Source organism: Drosophila subpulchrella, chromosome 3L (assembly GCF_014743375.2).
Source record: "Drosophila subpulchrella strain 33 F10 #4 breed RU33 chromosome 3L, RU_Dsub_v1.1 Primary Assembly, whole genome shotgun sequence".
Lineage (NCBI taxonomy): Eukaryota > Metazoa > Arthropoda > Insecta > Diptera > Drosophilidae > Drosophila > Drosophila subpulchrella.
This window is the reverse complement of record NC_050612.1, coordinates 1,308,630-1,333,462: the sequence shown is the minus strand read 5'-3', so window position 1 is coordinate 1,333,462 and position 24,833 is coordinate 1,308,630. Positions and strand designations below refer to the sequence as shown.

At 45.0% G+C, this 24,833-nt stretch overlaps 1 protein-coding gene and 1 long non-coding RNA gene across 2 annotated transcripts in view; one reads left to right on the top strand and one right to left on the bottom strand.

Annotated features, from left to right (window-relative positions):
• The first annotated feature begins 21,774 nt into the window (after positions 1 to 21,774).
• LOC119553231 overlaps positions 21,775 to 24,833 on the top strand; it is a 64,691-nt gene continuing 61,632 nt past the window's right edge. The window contains exon 1 of the mRNA XM_037863500.1: positions 21,775 to 21,819. The gene's annotated coding sequence lies outside the window, so the exon portion shown is untranslated. The remainder of the gene's footprint in view (positions 21,820 to 24,833) is intronic.
• On the bottom strand, positions 22,451 to 23,634 carry LOC119553233. The gene is made up of 3 exons (XR_005219756.1): positions 23,457 to 23,634; positions 22,753 to 22,907; positions 22,451 to 22,554 (listed from the first exon to the last, which is right to left on the bottom strand). It is a non-coding gene; the product is annotated as an uncharacterized LOC119553233 (long non-coding RNA).

Sequence of the window (24,833 nt, the reverse complement as noted above, 5' to 3'; positions counted from 1 at the left end):
TCGAGGTACTCGACTATAGCGTTCTTTCTTGTTATACCCGTTACTCGTAGAGTAAAAGGGTATACTAGATTCGTCGGAAAGTATGTAACAGGCAGAAGGAAGCGTTTCCGACCTCATAAAGTATATATATTCTTGATCAGGATCACTAGCCCAGTCGATCTAGCCATGTCCGTCTGTCCGTCTTTCCGGATGAACGCTGAGTTTTCCGAAACTATGAGAGCTAGGCTATTGAGATTTGGCGTGCAGATTCCTGAGCTTCTTACGCAGCGCAAGTTTGTTTCAGTAGAGTGCCACGCCCACTCTAACGCCCACAAACCGCCCAAAACTGTGGCTCCTACAGTTTTGATGCTAGAATAAAATTTTAACTGAAATGTATTGTTCTCATCAATACCTATCGATTAATAAAAAATTAATCTGATAGTCGAGGTACTCGACTATACCGTTCTTCCTTGTTATTCCTGTATTGCTCGCTTATGAGCGCCATGTCTACGTTTTTGTAGATGACATTTTGGTCCAGCAACGATTGGGCATTCTCGCAATGGCTTAGGTTTATCTGAAGGAACTTCATTTACCCCTAAGCCATTGCATAGCCCTCATGAAGTACGGGCATCTCCCACTCAATGTTGTTCTGTCTTTTGCGTTTGCATAGCATGCAGCAGGCCTTTGCTTTGCAGCCTCTGGCTTGATGCTCCTTTGCGACGCAGTTGTAGCAGCATTTTGAGCAGTCCTCCTGGACCCTGCCATTCCGTGCTATATGGTTAAACTCCATACACTTAAAACACCTTTTAGGTGTTAGCTTTGGGCGGACTCTACACCAGGTCCATCCCAGCCTAATTTTGCCTTTCTCCATGAGTCGTTTCCCCATTTCGGGCATGACTCTTAGTGTGGCGGTTTGGGTGCCTCCTTATGCTGCTCTTAGACTTACCACCGCGGATCCTGGCAGTTCCACATCGAACTGTTATTGAACCGCACATAAAATGTCCGTTTTATCGGTGGTCTCATCGATGTCTTTTACCTCGATCAGCATTGTCTCAGTCAGCGCTCTGACGTCAACATTGTTGTCCAGGACAGCCTTCATTGTGGTCTGAAGCTCTGCGGTTTTAGGGTCAGAGACCTTATTTAGAAGGATTAGGAGTTCCCCCTTAGCTGTGCGCCTAACAGCCAGTACTGCTTGTCCTAGATCCTTAAGCTGCGGTTCAGTCCTAACCTTTTTAAGGATATCGGAATAGGACCCTCCAGCGGAGGTTGCGATGACTATCGCGTCGTTCCGTGGTGGTTGCACCTTGGGCTTCCTAACCTTCTGCTTCACCTGTGTCCACTCCTCTGGCTGCTTCCCAGGTTTTTGAGGCTTGCTGGTGCTCACTGTCCCAGCATGTTTCCCCTTAGTTGCACCTTGGCTGGCATCAATTGCCAGCCAGCCTTTTTTGCTGGTACCGCTAGCGTTTTCCCAGTTTCTTGGCCCCTAGGCAGATTTTTTTAGCTTTCTCCTTAGCTTTTTCCTGTTCTTCGATTATGCATTGCACAACCGACAGGACTCTCCTCTGGAGATAGTCAATTTCGTCGACAATATTCCTCATGCGGTTTGTAATGGAACGCTTTCCGTCCATTAGCTTCTTCAGCTCCCTGGCCTTCGATCCCAGGCCAGTCAGCTGTTTCAGCACAACCCCCTGCTCTTCATCAGCAGCTTTTGGGCTGCTTTTTTCTCCTGCTGGGGGGAGCCAGGCTGCCTGCCACTGCACTCCACCCTTTTTTCTGGCGATCTCGCCATTGTATTGCTTTTTTTAAAAGGGTCAGCTCCCATGTTGGCCCAGTCAGGTAGACTGGACCATGGCGTGTGGAAGCCGTCGGCAGTAGCCGGCGCCGCCAGGTCTTTGTTTGCCGGCGTGGATCCACTATTGGTTGGCCCAACCCCTAGGCTAGCGCCAGGGTGTTGTGCCCCCGATCCCCTTCCCGGACTTTGCACTGGTACTGCAGGAAGTTTGGACCTTTACCCGCAGTATCCTGCTGTTCTTCGATCGGACTTTACTATCTTAATAAATTGTTTAAAAAAAGGGATAAATCTTAATAATAAGGTTTAAAGGTTTTTTATTTTCTAATTTTTTAAAAGAGCCGCCCAAAATATCCCGACGTGCTACGGCACGCACTTATGCACCCTGCAGTATAGCACCCGCAGACCCTTTCGCACACTACGATCAGCTGATCGCGCAGGCGCTTTCCACCACTGATTTAGTGTTTGCGAAAATAGAAAGCACGAGTGAAAAATTTGGCAACAACTAAACAAAAAACGAGTGGAAAGTAAAAGAGGCAGAGATGCCTCCCCTCCCTCACCTACGACCGGCCCCTGCCTGGCCGCCAAACCTGTTGGGGATAGATTCCCAAGCTGCTCCTAGGTATCGTCCACGGCCTCCTGTCCACCAGCTGATGTCCAGGTGCGTGTCCAGATGCTCCACGCCGGATGGCAGGTTGCACTGTTGGCTTTATGCTGAAAGCTTTAGAAAATGAACGGTGTGAGGAGTCGTTTGAACCCTCACAAATAGCGCCCACAACATCGGCAGCCAGCGACAACAACATCGGCCGCCAGCGCCAACAACAACAGCAGCTAGCAGCTACAACATCGCCAGCGCCAACAGCATCGGTCGCCAGCGCCAACAACAACTCCAGTTAGCGCCAACAACATCGCCAGCCAGCAGTTACAACATCGCCAGCGCCAGCAACCTCAGCAGCCAGCGACAACAACAACAGCAGCTAACAACAAAACAAAACCCTCGCGCATAACTTTGTAAAAACTTTGTACAGTTCACTTAATATGTAAGCTTAACCAATAATTGTAAGATTTGTAGTTATATTAGTACCCAAGAATTATCTTAAGCTAAGCTTTCCCCCTCCGCTCTCGCATCAGCAGTAGCCACACACACACACACCAGGAGAGCAACGAAATATTCACCACGATAAGTGCAGCGCCGCACAGGAGCAAGCGAGAGAGGACATGCGATCGAGGAGGAAAACAACCCCCGAAAATTGGCACGCGCCAAGGGAAGAGCGAGAGAAAAGGAGTACCGAAACTTCGACAAGTGGAAAAAACCCAGAGTAGCCAAAAACTTGAACAAAACGCGGCGGCAAAGCTCGACGAGGTGACTTTTGGAAAACGCAGCGCACCGGACCAGAAGTGCGAGCAGGTCACTTTTGGAAAACGCAGCGCACCGGACCAGAAGTGCGAGCAGGTCACTTTTGGAAAACGCAGCGCACCGGACCAGAAGTGCGAGCAGGTGACTTTTGGAAAACGCGGCGCACGGGATCAGAAGTGCGAGCAGAGCAAATTTGTGTGGACGACAGGAGTCTTTTGCCTTCGGGCTGATGCCAAGTGACCCAGGAAGGAGTTTACCTAGACGACCTCGAGGAGAGTGTGCCGGCCCAGGACCAGCGGCGGAGCACCCGGAGTCACGCGTGTGTGTGTGCGTGAGAGCGAGAAGGGTGAGTGAGTGGAGTGAACCGCATTTTGGCCAGCGAGAGTCCCGTGCAATGAGAAATTTCTCGAAGGCCTCGATGCGGCTTCGCCCAGAGTAGGCTAGAACTTATAAACCATGACCTAACCTAACCCGTTAATTGCGAGCACTGAGGAAAAAAACATGAACCAAGAATTTAAATAAAGAATGTTTTCTTACATATCTGAACACAAAATTTGTCGCTGCCATTTTGTTCTTTTTCCCTTTGACTACTTTGATTTCTGATTTGATTTCCGAGCTGACTACACCGAGAGAAAGGGGTGGACCCAACTTTTGGAAACCTGTTGCTCATTAATTAAATAAATATATTTTTCAGATATTAAAAAATCCAATCAAGCTGGCCACGCATAAATATGAATATTTCCAGACAAATGCCTAGATTTTAGGCCATAAATTCTGCCCTAGGGAAAAGTTGTCCCCATAATCGATCCCCTCTCTCTCGGCCTTCTCGTAGCGAATGCTATGAGCCAGGCCCAAATGCGCGTTACCGCTGACGCTTTTCACTCTGCTACAGACACCGAATAAACTGTTTCTCTCACTCCGTACCCCGGTGGCTGGCACTCTACATCTCACGCCAGCCAACCGATTTTCGTCTTAGACCTTTTTGTCCCATATCTTTACAAATATTTTCGGTAAAGAGACCCTGGCGGGACTGAGTATATCCCAGCCTACGAGACTTCTTTACAGAATGGCGCCCGAACAGGGACATGGGGTATACGAAATTTTAGACGACCTAAATATGGCCTAAAGACCCATCTATGTACAGAGAGTTTGAAAATTTTCGGTTCAGTCACTTAGAAGCGAAATTTTTAAGTCGGAACGTAAGGAGAGTCATATATCGAGGGACACAAAAATTTCTAGGGCAGGAAACAGGGAAATATATATATATTTAAAAATATACCAACGCATCGAACATAACCTCAGAAAAAAAAAACTTAGAATTTAAGCAGAGCACATGGCATTCGGGAGAACTTATACAAAAGTATACCCACACACAGCGAGAAATTTCTAACGCACGCAGACACACATACATGTATTTCTAGGCAGAGCAAAGTGCATAACCTAAAATCAGAGATTCTTTGTTTCAAGCTCACGTGGCCAGCAAATCAAGTGAGGACGAAACACATACAGGCAGATAATCGGAAAGAGAGAGAGAGCGAGAGCCCTCTAGGCTAGCCAACTCAGGTCACGAGAGTTTCGAAAGCACGAGGTAGGGAAAAGCTAACGTATACTCCCCACAGCGCAGCCATTTTGTTTTTTCGTTTTCACTCTCATCGTCGTCCCTCTCACACGAGCAGGAGTCGATCAAGTACAGGCAACGGGATCACATCGTTGGGGGTTTCTCATATAACCATCGCCGAGTCAACACGTGCATCGGCAGCTCTCAAAAACATCGTCGTGGAAAAATTTAAAACTACATCGTCGTCGAACAAAATTCAATCACCGTCGAGAAAATTGAGGAATTAAATCGTCGTTTGACATCGGATTGTGGTCACCATCGTTGCACGTGGGAATCCAGTGAATTCTTGGTGACAAATAAAATAAAATTTTCAATGAAGATTTTAACCAGTTCGAACATCGTTTGACCCTCGTCCAAGAATTTCTCTCGTCCTATCGAAACTTTTCCTGTCGTTTGCCAGTTAACTATTATTTCACAGCAATGTGGGGGCGCGTTGGATTTCGTATCTCCGGAAGCGGGAATTGGAGGCGATTCTGAAGGAGTTTTCCTTGGAAGCAACCGGAACAGTTGAGGAAATGAGGAGCCGGCTGGCTGCTTTTAATAATCGGGACGACCACGTGCTGGAGATAGCCGAGCGGCTACAGGAATGCGAGGCGGAAATTACAGCCGCCCTAACGGATAGGAAGCAGCGTTCACCGACTCCGAACCCACACCCACCGGGTCCAACACAGCTTCAGGTGCCAGCACTGGAAGGCAGAGGTGCCGCTGATGTAGTCGGAGACACGGAGATCCATCCGGTCAAGCGGGATATTTTTCCCAGGAAATCAGAGATGTCCGCAGCCACGCTAGCGGAAAAGCTGAAGAATTGGGGAATCACTTTTGACGGGACCACGGACCCCATAACCTTCATCCAACACCTCGAGGAACATACGAAGTTGACGTGGAGAAGATGACGCAGGCCATCCCTGGTCTTTTGACGGATACAGCTGAGCACTGGTTTCGGACAAGCCAGCTGCTAGGAAAATCTTGGACGAACTTCAAAAAGGCGTTTCTTGACTTCTTTCTGCCACCCAGGTACTTTCAGCGACTCGATGATGAGATCCGCACCAGAGATCAGCGACGGGGAGAGACTTTCAAACAATACCTAGTCAACATCAGACTCATGATGCACAGAGCGGGGTATAATGCGGAGCAGGAGTTGGACCGGATCTATGAAAATCTCCAACCGGAGTATCAGATGTACGCAAGGAGGCACGACTTCACCACTTTGGAGCAACTTACCACTTTAGCGGTAAACTACGAGGTCACCCGCGATCGGAGCACAGGAAGCCATGCCAGAATGTTGGCCGAACCACAACCAGCGCCTAGAAGGAACGAGTACGAGATCCCAGCGTATGCAGGAGCATCACCAATAGGTCAACAGAATTTCACACGACCGGCCAGACGACCACCCACCCCAGCCACAGTTTTACAATCAGTTCCTCGAGTGGGGAACAGGTCAATGGTGCCGAATTTCAGTCTTGCTTGCAGGAATTGTGCCCAGGAGGGTCACCGTTCAGCTACATGTCGCAATCCCAGAGTCCTCTTTGGTTGGGATTGTGGAGTACGCACTCTCGAGTGTTGCCGTCGTACCCAGCCGGGAAACGAGAGGAGTCTTCGCCCCCTCGGGGAGCAGACGGAGACTGCCTACAGGAATCCCCGGAATTAGGAGAAATCTTACAGGTTCAGTCGAGCAGAATTATCGCGCAGGTGCAAATCGAGGGTCAGGAGTTTAACGCTACCATAGACACCGGAGCTAGCAGAAGCTTCGTGAGCGAACGAGCTGTTCAACGTGTAGGGACGCCACATAACGTACGGTCGGTACACACTCATGTCAGCCTGGCGGAAGGCTCACGCAAGGAGATAACCAAGTCTCTGGTAGCCAAAGTCCGGTTGGACCAACGTTGGGTCACCTTTCCACTGCTAGTTTTCCCTTCGATCATGGAAGACGTGCTATTGGGCATGGACTTCTGCCACTCTCCAATGCGGCCGCGCTTCGCTGCAGCTGAACCCTCTCCTAATAAGCAGCCCCACTAACGACTTAGCTATGCCTCCTCTCTTGACAAATGCGTTCACTCCAGCAAACAACGATCCAGATAACGAGGTGCAAACCACCCCGACCAGCAGTATTTTAGGGTCTCGAGACGACAACGCCGTGCGAAATAATCCATTTCGACGGAATCATGCTACTGTTTCAGCGGAACCAGTAGAGGAAGGGCGAGCGCCTTCCCCAGTCAGACCAGGATACACGCCTGACACTGGAGGAGCACTAGCCGCAATCATCGCAAACGCCGAGCAAGAAGAATTAGAACCCTGGGTAAACTAATTCCTACAGGAGGAATTGGCCAAATTCGAAGGATTGACGGGAGTGTCAAATATCGCTGAGCATACGATCACGATGCGAGATGATAAGCCCATCAAACAGAGGTATTTTCCTAAGATGCAGAGGATTATCGATGAGCAGATCGACGAACTGCTACGCAACGACTGTATAGAGCCTTCACGGAGCCCCCACAGCGCCCCTATTGTACTCGTGGGCAAGAAATCTGGAGAGATGCGACTATGTGTAGATTTTCGACAACTAAATGCCCATTCTATTCCAGATGCATACCCGCTGCCAAGGATAACACACATCTTGGAGCGTCTGCGCCATGCCAAGTACATATCGACGCTCGATTTGAAGAGCGGATATTGGCAAATCCCTGTAGCCGAGTCCAGCCGCGAGTGCACAGCATTTACAGTCCCCGGGAGGGGCTTGTACCACTGGAAAGTGATGCCGTTTGGCCTCCACTCAGCACCAGCCACATTCCAGCGGGCGCTCGACAGCGTCATAGGACCGGACATGGAGCCCAACGCGTTTGCGTATTTGGATGACATCATCATCATCGGCCGCACTCTGGAGGAGCATGTGCAGCATCTACAAGAAGTATTTCGACGGCTACGAAAGGCGAACCTTCGTCTCAACGCGAAGAAATGCAGTTTCTTTAAGCGCAGCCTGGTGTACTTGGGACACGTCATCAGTGAGGAGGGAATTCACACGGATCCCGACAAGATTTCGGCAGTACGGCGACTAAGTCCGCCCACCACATGCAAGGAGTTGAGGAGATGTCTAGGGATCGCGTCATGGTACAGGAGATTTGTACCCAACTTTGCCAGCGTAGTGCAGCCCATGTCTTTGCTACTCAAGAAAGGAAAGAAATGGCAATGGGAGCAGGAGCAGCAAGATGCGTTCGAGGAACTCAAAAGAAAACTCACGGAGGCGCCGGTTCTCGCCTGCCCCGACTTCAACGAGAAGTTCGTGTTGCAAACAGACGCCAGCGACATCGGCCTAGGAACAGTTTTAACGCAGAAAATCCAGGGAGAAGAACGAGTCATCGCATTCGCCAGCATACGCCTCATCGCCGCCGAGGAAAACTACTCCGCCACGGAAAAGGAGTGTCTGGCTATCATATGGGCCATCAGGAAACTCAGATGCTACTTGGAAGGTTATCGATTTGAGGTGATAACGGACCACCTCGCGTTGAAGTGTCTCAACTCGATTGATAATCCCACCGGCCGCATAGCGCGCTGGGCGTTGGAACTGCAGCAGTACCAGTTTGACGTCACCTATCGACGCGGGAGCCAGAACATTGTTGCAGATGCACTTTCTCGACAGCCTTTGGAAGTACTTCAGATGATCCAGGAGGATAAGCCGGGATGCACATGGTACCAGCGGATGCTGAAACTTGTTCAGGACAGGCCTGAAGATTACCCGGACTACGCGTACGAGAACCAACAGCTCTATCGGCATATCGGATCCCGACCTGACGACGAAGACTCCGTGCCCTGGAAACTGTGCGTAGCCAAGGAACACCGACAGCGAGTACTGTCGGAATGCCATGACCAGCCCACGGCAGGACATCTCGGAATCAGGAAGACAACCACCCGGATCGCCCAGAGATATTACTGGCCAGGTCTTTTCCGCGATATTGCCAGGTATGTACGCAAGTGTGACACTTGCCAACGGTTCAAAGTCAGCCAAACCAAACCGGCGGGTAAAATGTTCACCAGACAGATTAACGAGCCGTTCGATACTGTCTGCGCCGATTTTATTGGGCCCCTTCCGCGATCCAAGAGTGGGAATACGATGCTGCTCGTATTCTTCGACGCCTTTTCGAAATGGGTTGAGTTGGTCCCCTTGAGAAAAGCTACTTCGGCGCATCTCGAAAAATCCTTTCGGGAGAGGATTTTGAATCACTTTGGTATTCCCCGAACAGTTGTCGGCGATAATGGGACACAGTTTACGAGTCGTTCATTCAAAGCCTTTTGCAAGCAGGCGGGAGTGGAGATCCAACATACAGCACCTTATACTCCGCAGCAGAACCCGACAGAAAGGGCCAATCGCACCATTAAAACGTCGCCCAGTATATCGAGGACAAGCAGACGACGTGGGACGAACTTCTGCCCGAACTGAATCTGGCAATTAATAGCAGCATCTCAGACTCAACCGGATTCAGTCCAGCGTTCATCGTCCAAGGCAGAGAGCCACGACTCCCAGGAGCCTTGTATGATGAAGTGACTCCAGGACCAAGCCAAGCGCCACGTTCACCCGAAGCGAAAGCGCAATTGCTACGGGACATTTTCAAGGTAGTACAGGAGAACACTCAGAGAGCTTCGTTGGAGCAGCGGAAGCATTACGATCTCAGGCGACGTGCGTGGAGACCGACCATAGGATCGCTGGTCCTCGTAAAACAGCACCATTTGTCCAGGGCAGCGGATAACTTTGCCGCTAAGCTAGCACCCAAATACGAGGGCCCGTACAAAGTAATTAAGTTCTTTTCTCCCACCATAGTGCGCTTGCAACATACCCAGAGCAGGCAACGCAGAACGGCATCCCTTAGAGATTTAAAGGAGGCAGTCAACGAGCCAGAAACCCAGAATCTGGTACCCAGACGACTGGACGACTACGAAGACATTCAGATGGCGGAGCAAGTTTAGCGATCGATTGACGCTAAAAACCCGTAGCAGAGCAACAGCAAAAGCAGCATAGAAACCAAGGAATACCCGCATCAAGGCGGAAGCAGCAGAGAAACCAAGGAATACCCGCATCAAGGCGGAAGCAACGGAGAAGCATACACGAAGACATGTACACATCAAGACGAGAGCAGCAGAGAAACATCCAAGGATACCCGCAGACGGCGGAAGCATACACGATGATAGTAGCGCAGCAGCAGCGCCAGAAGCCCGTACGAAGACGGCACAATAGCAACGAACTTGCCACAAACAAGCCGGCGAGTAACACTCGATCTGGCCGAGGCGAGAGCCAACCAGGAACACTGCGACAGGAGCCAATGTTTGAGTCAGTGGGGCCACTTGCTGGAGGGCCACTTGCAACGTCCCACTTCCCTAGTGGGAACTCAACGCTCCCAGTGCCACTGCAGCGAACCATTTTCCCCATGATTACTAACTAAACAATTAAGACCCAGTTAGTAATCGTTAAAACAAAGCACTAATACCCTTTTGTTCTCCCCTACAGACATGGCGTCGGACAACCCGTCCCACCTGTGGCGCATGACAACACGCAAGCCACGGCCACCCACATTTCTCAAAGCCCCCCGAAGTAGGAGGGGGATGTGAGGAGTCGTTTGACCCCTCACAAATAGCGCCCACAAAATCGGCAGCCAGCGACAACAACATCGGCCGCCAGCGCCAACAACAACAGCAGCTAGCAGCTACAACATCGCCAGCGCCAACAGCATCGGTCGCCAGCGCCAACAACAACGCCAGTTAGCGCCAACAACATCGCCAGCCAGCAGTTACAACATCGCCAGCGCCAGCAACCTCAGCAGCCAGCGACAACAACAACAGCAGCTAACAACAAAACAAAACCCTCGCGCATAACTTTGTAAAAACTTTGTACAGTTCACTTAATATGTAAGCTTAACCAATAATTGTAAGATTTGTAGTTATATTAGTACCCAAGAATTATCTTAAGCTAAGCTTTCCCCCTCCGCTCTCGCATCAGCAGTAGCCACACACACACACACCAGGAGAGCAACGAAATATTCACCACGATAAGTGCAGCGCCGCACAGGAGCAAGCGAGAGAGGACATGCGATCGAGGAGGAAAACAACCCCCGAAAATTGGCACGCGCCAAGGGAAGAGCGAGAGAAAAGGAGTACCGAAACTTCGACAAGTGGAAAAAACCCAGAGTAGCCGAAAACTTGAACAAAACGCGGCGGCAAAGCTTGACGAGGTGACTTTTGAAAAACGCAGCGCACCGGACCAGAAGTGCGAGCAGGTGACTTTTGGAAAACGCAGCGCACCGGACCAGAAGTGCGAGCAGGTCACTTTTGGAAAACGCAGCGCACCGGACCAGAAGTGCGAGCAGGTGACTTTTGGAAAACGCGGCGCACGGGATCAGAAGTGCGAGCAGAGCAAATTTGTGTGGACAACAGGAGTCTTTTGCCTTCGGGCTGATGCCAAGTGACCCAGGAAGGAGTTTACCTAGACGACCTCGAGGAGAGTGTGCCGGCCCAGGACCAGCGGCGGAGCACCCGGAGTCACGCGTGTGTGTGTGCGTGAGAGCGAGACGGGTGAGTGAGTGGAGTGAACCGCATTTTGGCCAGCGAGAGTCCCGTGCAATGAGAAATTTCTCGAAGGCCTCGATGCGGCTTCGCCCAGAGTAGGCTAGAATTTATAAACCATGACCTAACCTAACCCGTTAATTGCGAGCACTGAGGAAAAAAACATGAACCAAGAATTTAAATAAAGAATATTTTCTTACATATCTGAACACAAAATTTGCCTCTGCCATGTTGTTCTTTTTCCCTTTGACTACCTTGATTTCTGATTTGATTTCCGAGCTGACTACACCGAGAGAAAGGGGTGGACCCAACTTTTGGAAACCTGTTGCTCATTAATTAAATAAAAATATTTCTCAGATATTAAAAAATCCAATCAAGCTGGCCACGCATAAATATGAATATTTCCAGACAAATGCCTAGATTTTAGGCCATAAATTCTGCCCTAGGGAAAAGTTGTCCCCATAATCGATCCCCTCTCTCTCGGTCTTCTCGTAGCGAATGCTATGAGCCAGGCCCAAATGCGCGTTACCGCTGACGCTTTTCACTCTGCTACAGACACCGAATAAACTGTTTCTCTCACTCCGTACCCCGGTGGCTGGCACTCTACATCTCACGCCAGCCAACCGATTTTCGTCCTAGACCTTTTTGTCCCATATCTTTACAAATATTTTTGGTAAAGAGACCCTGGCGGGACTGAGTATATCCCAGCCTACGAGACTTCTTTACAACGGAGCGATTTAAAATCGCGTCCGCACTCTCTGCTTTCACAACTCTCTTTTTTCAAGGTCATAATGTAAACTACGCCCGATGTGTGTAGTTTGTGGAGAGCTTCATAACTCCGCACACTGCCTACTCGACAACCATATCGACGTAATGCTCCTTTCAGAATCACGACTTACAAAAAAATACAATTTTCAACAACGCGGCTATTCATTCTACGGGACTAATCATCCAGATGGTAGAGCACATGGTGGGACTGGAATTCTAATCAGAATACGTATTAAGCACCACTATCATAACAAATTTGCTAAAAACTACCTACAGGCCACATCTATAAATATACAACTAAATACTGGCAACCAACTTACCCTAGCCGCCGTATACTGCCCCCTCGCTTCACTGTAGCTAAAGAGCACACAAACTGGGGATCTCGTCTCGTGACTCCAAATAGAAAGCAGCTTTATAATGCAATATAAAATCCAAGAACAAGCTCCATTATGTCTCTTCTGGCAGACCAAGATACTGGCCGGCAGACCCAAAGAAACTACACGATTTAATAGACTTTGCGATTACCAAAAACATTCCTACAAATCTGAAAGCCCCGACTGCCTTTCGGATCTTTCATCTACTCCGACATCCAGGAAATTTGGAACAATCGTTAAAATTGTTTTCACAGAAATACAAATCATCGATGAAGCCAACGTAGACAGCTTTGTTAATACACTGAAGTCTGTACTCGTCTCTGCAGCTCGAGTTTCAACACTTCAAACTACAAATACACAATGCAACCAAAAGAAGACAAATCTACAAATCGAACAGCTTGTCCTTGAAAAGCGACGCTTACGTCGAGAGTGGCAATTCCACAGATCGCCATCTGCTAGGCAAAGCTTAAGACATGCCTCACGTCAACTCACTAAAGCTTTACATTAAAAAGAAGCTTATGCCCAGCGCCGCTACATAGAGCCATTGTCAACATCTAGTACAAAACACTCACTATGGAGAGCTCACCCAACTCTAAGCTCACCGAAAGAAACTTTGATGCCTATTAGAAATCCAATAGGCGGCTGAGTGCGCAGCGATGCAGACAGAGCCAGCACATTTGCCAACCACCTTAAAAATGTCTTCCAACCAAATCCTGCCACTAGTGCGTTCAGTTTGCCTACTTTACCATATGAGTCTCAGCTTCAACATGAGCCAACTAAGTATCGCCCAAACGTCATCGTTAACATCATCAAAAATCAGCTGAATCCGAAAAATCCACGAACTGCGACCTCATAGCCCCCAAAATTATCTCTGAGCTCCCATACTGCGCCATTTGCACTATCACCCAGCTTTTCAATGCCATCGCAAAACTTGGCCACCTTCCAGTGAGATGGAAAAGTCAATTATAATAATGATAGCAAAGCCGGGAAAGACCATCCAATCCCCACGTCGTATAGACCTATAAACCTACTTTCATGCTTATCTAAACTCTTTGAAAAATGCGTATTGACTCGTATAAACTTATACCTTAGAATCTAGGAAGGAATCGCATCACATCAATTTAGGTTTCGTAAAAAGCACGAAACAATTGAGCAGAACAACCGGATAACATCAGAAATTCCCCTACAAGACCCACAAGCTTTCAGAGTCTTACCTCTACGACAGAAAATAAGCTGTGAGGTGTAACACTGTTATAACTGACGATTTCACTATTGGTGCTTGGGCCAACATTATAACATATGTCCTCTACAAAGCAGACAACCCGACAAGCACACGACTATCAACATCTACATTCGCTGGCGATACATCTATTCTTAGCCTCTCAAAATGCCCGATGCAAGCAACTGCGCAGCTAGCTCTTCATCTGGTCGATATCGAAAAATGGCTGTCAGATTGACGAATTAAAGTGAACGAATAAAAATGCAAGCACGTTACGTTGACCCTGAACAGGCAATGCTGCCCGCCGCTAACGTTAAATAACACTGTACTCCCGCACTCTACTCCCTCGACAGAAGACTCACATGGCGCCGGCACATTGAAGCCAAAACAACACAACTAAAGCTAAAAGCCAGCAGCCTTCATTGGCTTATCAACGCTAGGTCTCCCCTTAGCCTTAAATATAAAGTCCTGCTATATAACTCGGTACTAAAACCTACATGGATGTACGGCTCCCAGTAATGGGGGAATGCCAGCAATAGCAATATTGACATAGTCCAGCAAGCTCAGTCGAATGTCAATAATAAAAAATAAAAAACTTAGACCACACTGAGCCCCTTGTGATACCATGTAATCTCTGCACAGATCCTTTTCCCTATCTCATGGGTTATTGAGTTTCTCGAACTAGTTTGTTCTCATTAGGAAACATAGGAGTTTGGGAATAATTACGCCCTGTATGGCCGCAATGTTCGGAAGTGTGTAGCTTCCTAGGGCTTGAAGACGTTTGAGGTTGTACACTGGGCAGAAGCGTAGGAGGTATTTAACGCTCTCCTCTTCGTCCACCTGCTTACAGCTGCGGCAGTAGTGGTGGTTACTGAAACCCAGCCTGCGCGCGTAAGTCCCTAGAAGACAATGGCCTGTGAGCGCATTTAGGAGAGTGGAGATGTTTTCCCTATAGCATTGTAGGAGAGTTTTGGTTCTTTTCGGGTTGTAATTTGCCGTGAGTCTAGAATTGTGGCATGTTGAGATTGTGTTCCATTGGTTGTTGGAGAGGGTGTACAGTCTCTGCCTGACGTGGAGCTTGCAGGTAGCCATGGGCATACCCACCGTGTCCTTTTCGCGAAAGATGTCGGCGGTTGTCCCTTGTCTTGCTAGCTCGTCTGCTATGAAGTTGCCCTTAATATTATGATGTCCAGGCACCCAGATGAGGTTTATTCTCAGATGAGTGGCCATCTCGTTCAGAGATTTGCGGCATTCAGAGATAGTTGTTGAGTTTGTTGTGTAGGAGTCGAGGGCCCAGAGGGCTGCTTGACTGTCCGAAAAGATGAAGATGTCTGTGTCGTGATGTTCTGATGTATCCATGTGAGACATGGCTTCCTGGATTGCCATGACTTCCGCTTGGAAAAAACTACAGTATTCTGGTAGGCGAAATGAGACTTTAATGTTCATTTCAGGAGAGAATACTTCTTCTTGTGTATATATTGACGACATTTTCGATATGATGTGGGAGGTTGTCCCAGTCTGTATGGGTAGGTATGAAGACCTTGTACTTTTTATCGAGGTTGACTATGGGTGGAATATAGTCCGTTATGTATGGTATGGATTTCTGATTTGTTAGTATAGTAGAGTGCCCAGTTGAGCCTGTTGTCCAGGCCGCTGCTTCACGGAGCCTCAGCACTGTTGCTGATGCCCAGCTTTTGGCAAGCAGGTCTAGGGGCTCGAGGTCGAGAATTGTATTCAATGCTTCAGTGGCGGTGGTGCGGAGCGCTCCACTGATGCAGAGCTCTGCGCTTCTTTGGATCTTGTGGAGGATCTTAAGGTTACAATTATTTTCTAGGGAAGGCCACCAGACAATGTTTCTGTAGAGAAGAATGGACCTGACTATGCAGTGTAAAGCCAGTAAACTATTACGAGGGAGAAACCCCACTTCCTCCCTATAGCTTTTTTACAATCGAAGAATGCTATGGCTGCTTTACGTGTGCGGTCTGTGATGTTGTCTTTCCAGTTGAGTTTTTCGAGTTCAGGTCAAGAGGCTAAGAATAGCCCCTGGCTCAGAGGGTTCAGACTTCAGCCACACCCTAGCCTCGCAAAACGTCAACTTTTCCCCGGGGTAGACCTTGCAAACCATGGTGACGGAAGTCTTGTAAAGCGCTGCCGATCTTTCGTCCTTACAGGTGATCAGCTTCACGTTACCCTGGTACCATCCCGTATCTGTGCAATCGGGGGCGGACCTGGGTTTTCGTCCAGCACTTGGCCTTCTTGCTCGCTGGTTACGCTACTTCCATCGACCTCTCCCGCTTGTTGCTTTTGCTTGTAGTCAGAGCGATGTTGAAGTCTGGGATTACCGCCTTTGCCCAGGCTATGTCCTCTAGGATTTTTTGGTAGTCCTCCGTAGACCCATGGTCCTCTCGTATGGGGTTGGTGGCCATCCGTTTGAGGATGCGGAACGCCTTCTTCCGTTCCAGAGGTCCTGTCTGAATAGGTGGTGTCCTCTTGAACCTCTGGCCCTGGTGCTTACCACAAAATCAGCCTTGGCACGCCCCTTAGGTTGGATTGGTTGGTTAGCCGCTCCTACACTGGTGTGAGGTTTGGGCTGGTCATTGAGGGGTTTCGGGGCTAGTCGGCTGCATTGTTCGCTGGCCTTGGCAGGTGTTGAAGTTGCATGAACTACGGCATTCGGTGCGGTACCCAAGCTCTTCTGGTTCTCAAGATTTAAGCTTTTATTTGACTTCGAATTCTCCATAGTAAAACATATAACACAAAACTAATTAATTTCTATTCCTCCAGCCGGACTTATCCTGCGTCGGGCAAGATGCCACTCACGACCCTGAACTGAACATTCATCTGATCACAACAGAGGACTGTAACTACTTTGCCTCCGGTCGTTAGATGCCGCAGGGTTTTTCGACTCTCATGAAAGGATAAATCAGTAATAATTTTACTTTAATTTTATATTGTTCTTTAAAGTATTGCCCCCTTTTAACTTATTCTATGTAGAAGTATATTTATATCAACCTATAACAAAATCCAGTGTTATCATGTTCTGTCTGATGTTATTTCGTTAGCTCGCGCGTGTTACACATTTCTTTTTATTTTTAATTGTTTGTATAATGTCGCTGCTGACTTCCCCCTTTCGCGCTTTCGCACCATGTAGGTTAGGTTAGGTTAGGTTAGGGCGGCTGTCGGACGATAGTCCGACACACTTAGACCTCAATGGGTCCATTGTGATACCGCATGATCTCGTTTTTCCTTCTCTAGGGTCCCGTTTCTAGTAGTTTCAGCCTGAGTTAAGCTGATCAGCATGTCTTCCACCCGAAAGATTTAATAAAGGCACTTATGTTTTTGAGATTAATCTCCGATATTTCGGTAAGATCGTCGATGAAGGGGCTTCTTAAGTGTTTCAGTCTGAGTCTGCATAGGGCTGGGCAGCAGCAAAGAAGGTGTTCTACCGTTTCCACTTCTTCCTCATCCCTACAGCTTCTGCAGAAATCATTTTGGGAGTTTTTAGCCTGCCGGCAGGGGGTTTTAGCCAGTGGCCTGTAAGAGCTCGAATCAACATGCCACACTCCGTGCGGCTGAGTTTGAGTAACTCCGAGGTTTTTTTTGTTGTTTATCACAGGCCGTGTCTGGTGAGAGATGCGACACTGTGGTGCGTTTTGCCAATGGGTGTTGGCTGTGTGTTGAAGTAGTTTTTTATATTTAGCTTGCAAGTAGCCATGGGCATACCGACATTCTCCTCTCCTGGGAGAAGAGGCTTGGTGGTGCACTGCCTGGCTAATTCGTCCGCTATGCAGTTGCCTTCGATGTCCCGGTGACCCTGAATCCATATTAGGCTGATAGTAAACTGATTTGCCATGGAGATATGCAAGCAGCAAAGCGATACTGAAATGCGCCACCTACCCCTGATCACAATATATGGCTATGTGGGCGGTAGTCAGATTTAAGCGTTATGGGCGTAAGAGTGGGCGTGGCATATTCGCGTAACAAACTTGGTTTCCGAGATATCCGCGTTCATACTTACGATTTTTTGAAGTTTGTGGGCGTTAAAGTGGGCGTGGCAAACTTTTTTTTGGGTCAATCGATAGGTATTGATGAGAAAAATTCATTTCAGTTAAAATTGTTATTTTAGCATCAAAGCTGTAGGAGTCACAGTTTTGGGCGGTTCGTGGGCGTAAGAAGCTCAGGAATCTGCACGCTAAATCTCAATAGCCTAGCTCTCATAGTTTCCGAGGTCTCAGCGTTCATCCGGACAGACGGACATGGCTAGATCGACTCGGCTAGTGATCCTGATCAAGAATATATATACTTTATGGGGTCGGAAACGCTTCCTTCTGCCTGTTACATACTTTCCGACGAATCTAGTATACCCTTTTACTCTACGAGTAACGGTAAAACCTATTTCTGGTAAAAATTTCATGTTAAAGGAAGTTGTAGTTATTGAGAAAAATTATAAAAACATGCCGCCTTTGCAAAAAGGTTGCAGCACTGTCGTGAAAAATGTCATATATTTTGCCGGATAAGAAGCCGCGGCTACGGAGAAGAAGAAAACATGTAAGTTAAAGTAAACAATTTTGTTTATTATTAATTTAAACTAATAAACGTTGCTATTTTTCAGGGGTAAACATAGGTCAGCAGCACAAGACGCTATATTCTTGCGATTCATTCCCGAAAATATCGACATTGCCAAAGGATTTACTCGGGAGACCCGCGTTTATGTATGTTTATCAAGACGAAAATTGTACCGGAACCTAAAAGTTACAACAATATTTAAAGTTCCAGCTGAAAATAAAACTTTAAATTATCTTACGTTCCATCTGCTTGCGAAAGAAAATCGGAGGAGCTTCTAATGATTCTCCTCTGCATCCTAGCCTCTCGAAGTTTTTATCTTTGCAAGTACTCTAGAGCAAGAATTCGTGCGAATGACATTTTGGTTTGCTTGTTAAATACTTGACAATTTACAAATGTAAATAAACCAATTCAGCAGCCTCAAGCAGCTGTTCAGGGCTGCAGTATGTAGCCTGGCGGGTAATTAAAATTTTTAATTTTTTTGTTCAATTTTGTACAATATGCGCTTTAAACAAGTATTCTTTTTTAATTTTTCAATAAAAGCATATATTAAGTTTAAAGCTTATTGGAAAATGGTCAAAATAAGACAAATAAAATTTAATGATTATTCAATAGTCGATATTTAGTGAATGTATCCAGCCCTGGTCATTTTTCGGTAATTTTTCCGAAAAAAGGAAGTCGCTCGAATTTCTGTGACACCTACGGTTTTGATGGATTGATTTCCAAGCCAACCGTCCCCAAATCCGTCGCCGGTTTCTGTGACACCCCTGATAGGCATGTTTTCAGCGCCAAATTATTATTTAATTGCTATCAGAAAATTGATCAAGGATAAGATTTCCATTCAGACAAGCGTAGTGAAAATTGAATAGGGACTATTGTAGGCCAACAGTGATGCCACGAGAATCTCCACAGGTTAGAACCGTTTGGACCTTTTAAGTATTTAAAATACCTTCCGCGCATATTGTTCTTTGACTATATTTATTTTCGAAGTATCAATTTTGGGAGGTGGATGCGGCTTTTTCCCTATACCCCCTTCCCATAGAGTTCATCCGTTCGAATCGGTTGGGATATTTGACAAATGTGAAGTTCCGAGTCCCACAGGGCCCATCCACGATCTACCATCCGATAACAGCTGATCTGAAGACCTGTGGCTAATCAAACCAAACCTGTTGCTTCTGCGCCTCACATTTTCAAATGTGAAACTCCGATTACCACAGAGCACATCCACCATCTACCATGCGATAACAGCTTATCTGGCTAAATGAACCAAGCCTGTTGTTTCTGCGCCTCCCATTTTCAATTTTTCCCTGTCATCATTGTTTATGTTTTCGTAGTGAATATTTTAATTTCCACTGTCAAGAAGAAGAACTCAGAGTTGCACCGGAAAAACATAGCCTAACCATTGCATAAAAGAGTCCGTCAAATTTGGATGGGAATTTTCGGAACGGCAGAAACTTATGTACCATCTCTTCAACGGATAGTAGATGGTCGATAAATCTCTGAGGGAAGACGCTATTAGATAAATGATTTACGTTTTAGTGCAACATAAGTCAGGTCTTGCCAAGAAGGACATAAGCTTGAGGTTAGTAAATTCCTTAAGAAAGAGCATAGCCATGTTTATTTTCAAGATGAGATCAATTGCTGTGTTCCAAGCCGCTGGAAGGCTCATTAGGCCTGCACCAACAAAAACTTCCTTATATCGGCACCATTTCAGTTCAAATTAATATCCTTCTCAAAAAACTCCGAAACGTCAAGTACAAAAATCACCAAAACCCGTGAAAAATACTAGTCGAAAAGACGCTGAAGCTGAATTCGGTCGCTGAAGCGGAAACACCCTCAGTGTGAATAGGATACCATAGCTGGCATATGTCTGTCATAGTCTGAGAAAATACTGCTCTAGAAATGGCCGCGTTCAACAGAACAACATGATAACTGATTACCGATGGATCAGTAACCAATGATCAAGTTTGTTCTACTGAACGCTAGAGATACCTAAGGACGTCGAATACCTGAATAACTCCACAATGCAATTAAAATGTTTTTTTAGTCGTCTAAGCATAAATTGTTAACAAAACCTTAATAAGCAAATGTTTTTATATTAAAAATCATTTGCAGCTTTGCGCACTGCAATCGTTGACAAGAAAAAATCAAAAAGGCCCAAACAGTTGTACAAGATTTAACTTACTTCGTGGTTTTTCAATAATGTTGTGCGTTTATTTTAATTCAGCAACCCAACAGTGTCGAGAATGATCTAAATGTTTTCGTTTGGAAAACAACTTACATTGTAGCCCACATCTACCTTATTTTTGCAATCGCTTTTTCGCTAACATCTAAACATTATGATATGTTACCTAAAAATTATCGAGTTTATATACTTTTATTCTGCGGCATTGGTTTGCCTACGTTTTCGAAGAGAACGCTTAACTTTTTATCGCCTGTTAGGTATTTAAAGAACCATCCTCGCACCCTCGTATAATGTTTTAGTGCAACGATTGCCAGGTCTCGTCAAGAAGGACATATACATATTAATGGCTGCGTTCAGTTTGTTCTGCGAACACTCATGATACATAGCGAAGTTAAAAAAGTAAAACATTTGATCTAAAAAACTCCACTATGCCATTCAAATTTTTTTTTTTAACTGGTCAGAGTGTAAGGTTTTGACAATCACTATAAAGCAAATGTTTTTAGGTTAAAAGTAGCATTGCACACAGCCATTGTGGACACGTAAAAATCAAAAAGGCCTGAACAGTTGTACATAATTTTACTTACTTCATGGTTTTTTAATAAAATTTATGTCAATTCTTAGCGATATTTCACTCATCGATACACGCCAGCAGCAATGCACCATGTATCACGAAAAGGTAGCCCACAATTTTTACGCTCCTTTTTTACTGATCCTGATGCAAAAATTCTTGCCTCATGATTAGTAACGTGTGCGTTCAGCAGAACTATCGTAAAAATTCCATCAGTGATCAGGCATCATGCTGTTCTCCTGAACGCGGCCAATATCTTCTTTCTCAATGTGCTGTGCACGTATACTTTTTAACACGGTGGAGTTTGTGGGAAGAGCCTATAACCGATTTTTAATAGTAGAGATGCGGTCACATTAATCAGAAATTAAACATCGCCTTCAAGCACATGTTGACAAAATTGGCGACTTATAATTCAAAAGTATAACATTTTCACATTAATATAGTTCAAAAACTTTGAGAGTAAGTTGTCTATAGCCGTTTAAAAATAATAATATATTCTTTAGTACTTGCATCTACTTACATGTACTTACATCATTAGGATAAATATGGACCAACTTGTAACATCAACACTTCAAAAACGTAAAAGTCGTGCTCTTGGAATCCGACTCCTTATATGTTATCTTAAGAAAAGATACATAAAATTAGAAGATAACGTTCACATCTGGCTGTCATTATTATGTCAATCGTGTAATTTATCTGAGTTACGATTGTATGGTGATCTTATATTCTCAGCAATGGGTAAGTTGACTTGTTTTTGGGTTGCCCTGTTTTTAAGTATACAATTTGTATTTTAATTACTTAAGGGCACTACGCTTAGAGAAAAAGCGCACCGTTCTGCGAAAGCGACTAGTCGGTACAGTACTGAAGCATGCCATTACCATCTACCAAAATTAGATTAAGTAAGCGGGTAGAGAGAGAATGCAATTTTCGGAAGCAACAATACTGCCCACAGCAGCAAATGAGGTAGAACAGAGAGTGTAATAATCTTCGTCAAACAAAATTGCAACCCACCCTGCAGTACCATTCGGCGCCGATTAGGCACTCAATCACTGCAAAAAGTTCATCAGTCAGCGCCTAATAGGCGCCTAATTTATATGGGATTAGGTGCTCAAATTAACATGGGCATGTCCTAGGGTTCATCAGTGCACAAAAACTAGCACCCATTCGGCGCTTTTTTGAGCACCCCTTTGAGCGCTCGATTAGGCAGTAGAAAAGGCACACATTCGGCACACGTTGAGCGCTGGATTAGGCAGTAGAAAAGGCACACATTCGGCACACGTTGAGCGCTGGATTAGGCAGTAGAAAAGGCACACATTCGGCACACGTTGAGCGCTGGATTAGGCAGTAGAAAACGCACACATTCGGCACACGTTGAGCGCTTAGCAGCAAATATAATTTCAGTTGTAATACTTATTTTTATTTAAAATTTCAGCTCGGGGGGTTCCCGGTGTTATCGGAGTCGTCGGTTCGTCAGCATCTGGGGCCGGCGTTGACTTTTTTTTTGCCCAACTTAGGTTTTTGACGCACCTCATTGCTTTTTGCAGTGCCTTTTCGGGAGGCTCCGAGGGCTCCACCAGAGCGATTGCATCTAGTATTAGAAGAAAAATTATTTTTGAAAATAGAACGAGTCGAAAATAAAAACGTGTCACCGAAAGTAATCATTATTTGTAAGTTTTATTTATAATAAAAGATGTGTTATCTTTGTATTCAATGTAAAAATCCCAGAAGTCTTTTAAAAATTAAACTTTTCAAACAATAGTTACTTTCGGCCCCAATAAAAACTTACTTAACAAGGCGCGGACGAAATTTGGGAAGACTTTGAGCTTCTTCTTGTTTTGGCCCTCCTACAAGTTGTGGGACAGAACAAGTTCCCCGGATAATATGCTTAAAATGGAACGACTTAGCCTTCCATTTTTTTTATAGATTTACCATCAGCCTTGTCTAAAAATATAAGAAAATTTAAAAAAATATCGAGAAGAAATTTGCAAACTTTTGTTTTCGGTCACTTGATTTATTTTATTTGGTTGTAATAAATTATTATTTTTATTTTTTTTATTATTTATCAAAACATTTATTTATTTTGCAGAAGCGGAAAAAAAAAACACTTCCAGGGACTGAAAATTAGAGATTTATATTTCAGTAGACATGTTTGTTTACGTATACAAAAGTAATAATTGTGGTTTAATATTATTAATATTAATTCTTAACGAATTTTAACCACAAACTTAAGTTTTAAAAACAAACATCTCTTATTTGTTGTCCCTAGAAACTTTGCACTCAATAAGATTTTTAAATGCTTTCACGGATTTGTTTATTTGTTTATTATATGCACCATTTGTTGCTTTTCACGTCAAAAATTAATATTTTTCACAGCTATTTTTTTCCGTCACGTGTTTTTTTGGGAATCTTGTATTTCCCTTATTTTAAATATAGATTATCTTGTTTTTTACTCTCACTGTTCTCAAAATTATTGGTCTGCGAACGACTTACCTGGGAATTGATTCTATTTCACTTTTAAGCCACTATTAATTGAATTTAAGAAAGTTGATTGCTCGTAGTTTTCTTGAACTTCTAACCCCTTCACTTAAGTAAACGCAAGTGAAAAAGACGAAAAAAGCCGCGTGCCTTCCAGAAAGACAACAAGCAACAACAACAACGGTTCCGCTAATCCGTTGTTGCTCTGTTTTTTTGGCATGTCCCGTTTGGTCTATGCATCTTGCACTTAGAAGCAGGGTATTTATAGACATATCCGACTATGCAAATCGTTATAAAAAAATATATTTTCAAAACTTTACATATTAATAAATAATATTAATAAACATATACATTTTTTTAAGATATACAAATAATTTAAAACCCAAACATATTATTTTAATTGGTTGTTTTAACATTTACGAAAGAATTTCGCATTATTCAAAAGGCAAGGGTGCACAAAAGTCTAGCTATTTTAATTGCTGGGCCTCGTTGCTCTCACACGCATTTCTTCAGCTGAGACATTGCGAGAGAGGGAGAGCCCAAAAGTACTTTTTGTGCGTTCTCTTTGCGGACGCCGACTGAGAGCGCGTCTCTTTGCCGCCGTTGCGCTCAGCTCTGCCGGCGTTGCTGGCTGCTCTGCCGACGTCGCAGTCGGCTTCGTGACGATTAGGCGCCTAACTCAATTGTGGAACTGCAGGGCAGTAAAGGACACAGTTCCACATATCAAACTTTCATAAAATCCCGGTATATATTGCTGTTATTTTATACTGCAGGGACTCAGTTATATTGATATTAACTAGTATATATCAACAAGATTTAAATGCATCTTTTTCTTTTTGTATTCAGGGTTAAACAAAAAGAACTTATAGAAAAAGAAATTATAGTATACACGTTACTCAACTTACCAGCTTATATTATTTAATAACGTTCCAACTTAAACTGTAAAAAAATTATTTTAAGATGAGCGTCATACACATGCTATTTTTGCGCGTTACACAGTTGAAGAAATGACATCTAGCAGCGACGTTTTTATAACTTCTTTAAAAGTGATAAACATTTTGTAGGGATAAATTCTTATCTAAAAGATATACCTAAAGTTTAAATTGTTAAAGAAATAATACTAACAGTAAATCATTTCTGTTAAAGAAAAAAACATTCGATATTCAGATATTGTTTTATTCATCCTTTTCAATAAGTACTGAATGGGTTAAGAAATGTATTGTGTCATTCAAACGGCATTTAAATTACCTTTCCATTAATGCCAAAGCTTACAAGAAGTATGTTCAAATCCTGAGTATATTTAACTTTTGTTTCTTCAAAATACTTTTGCCGACCAGTGTAAATACATTTCACAAATTTTGCCAAAAGTAGCATACATACGACGGTAAAATA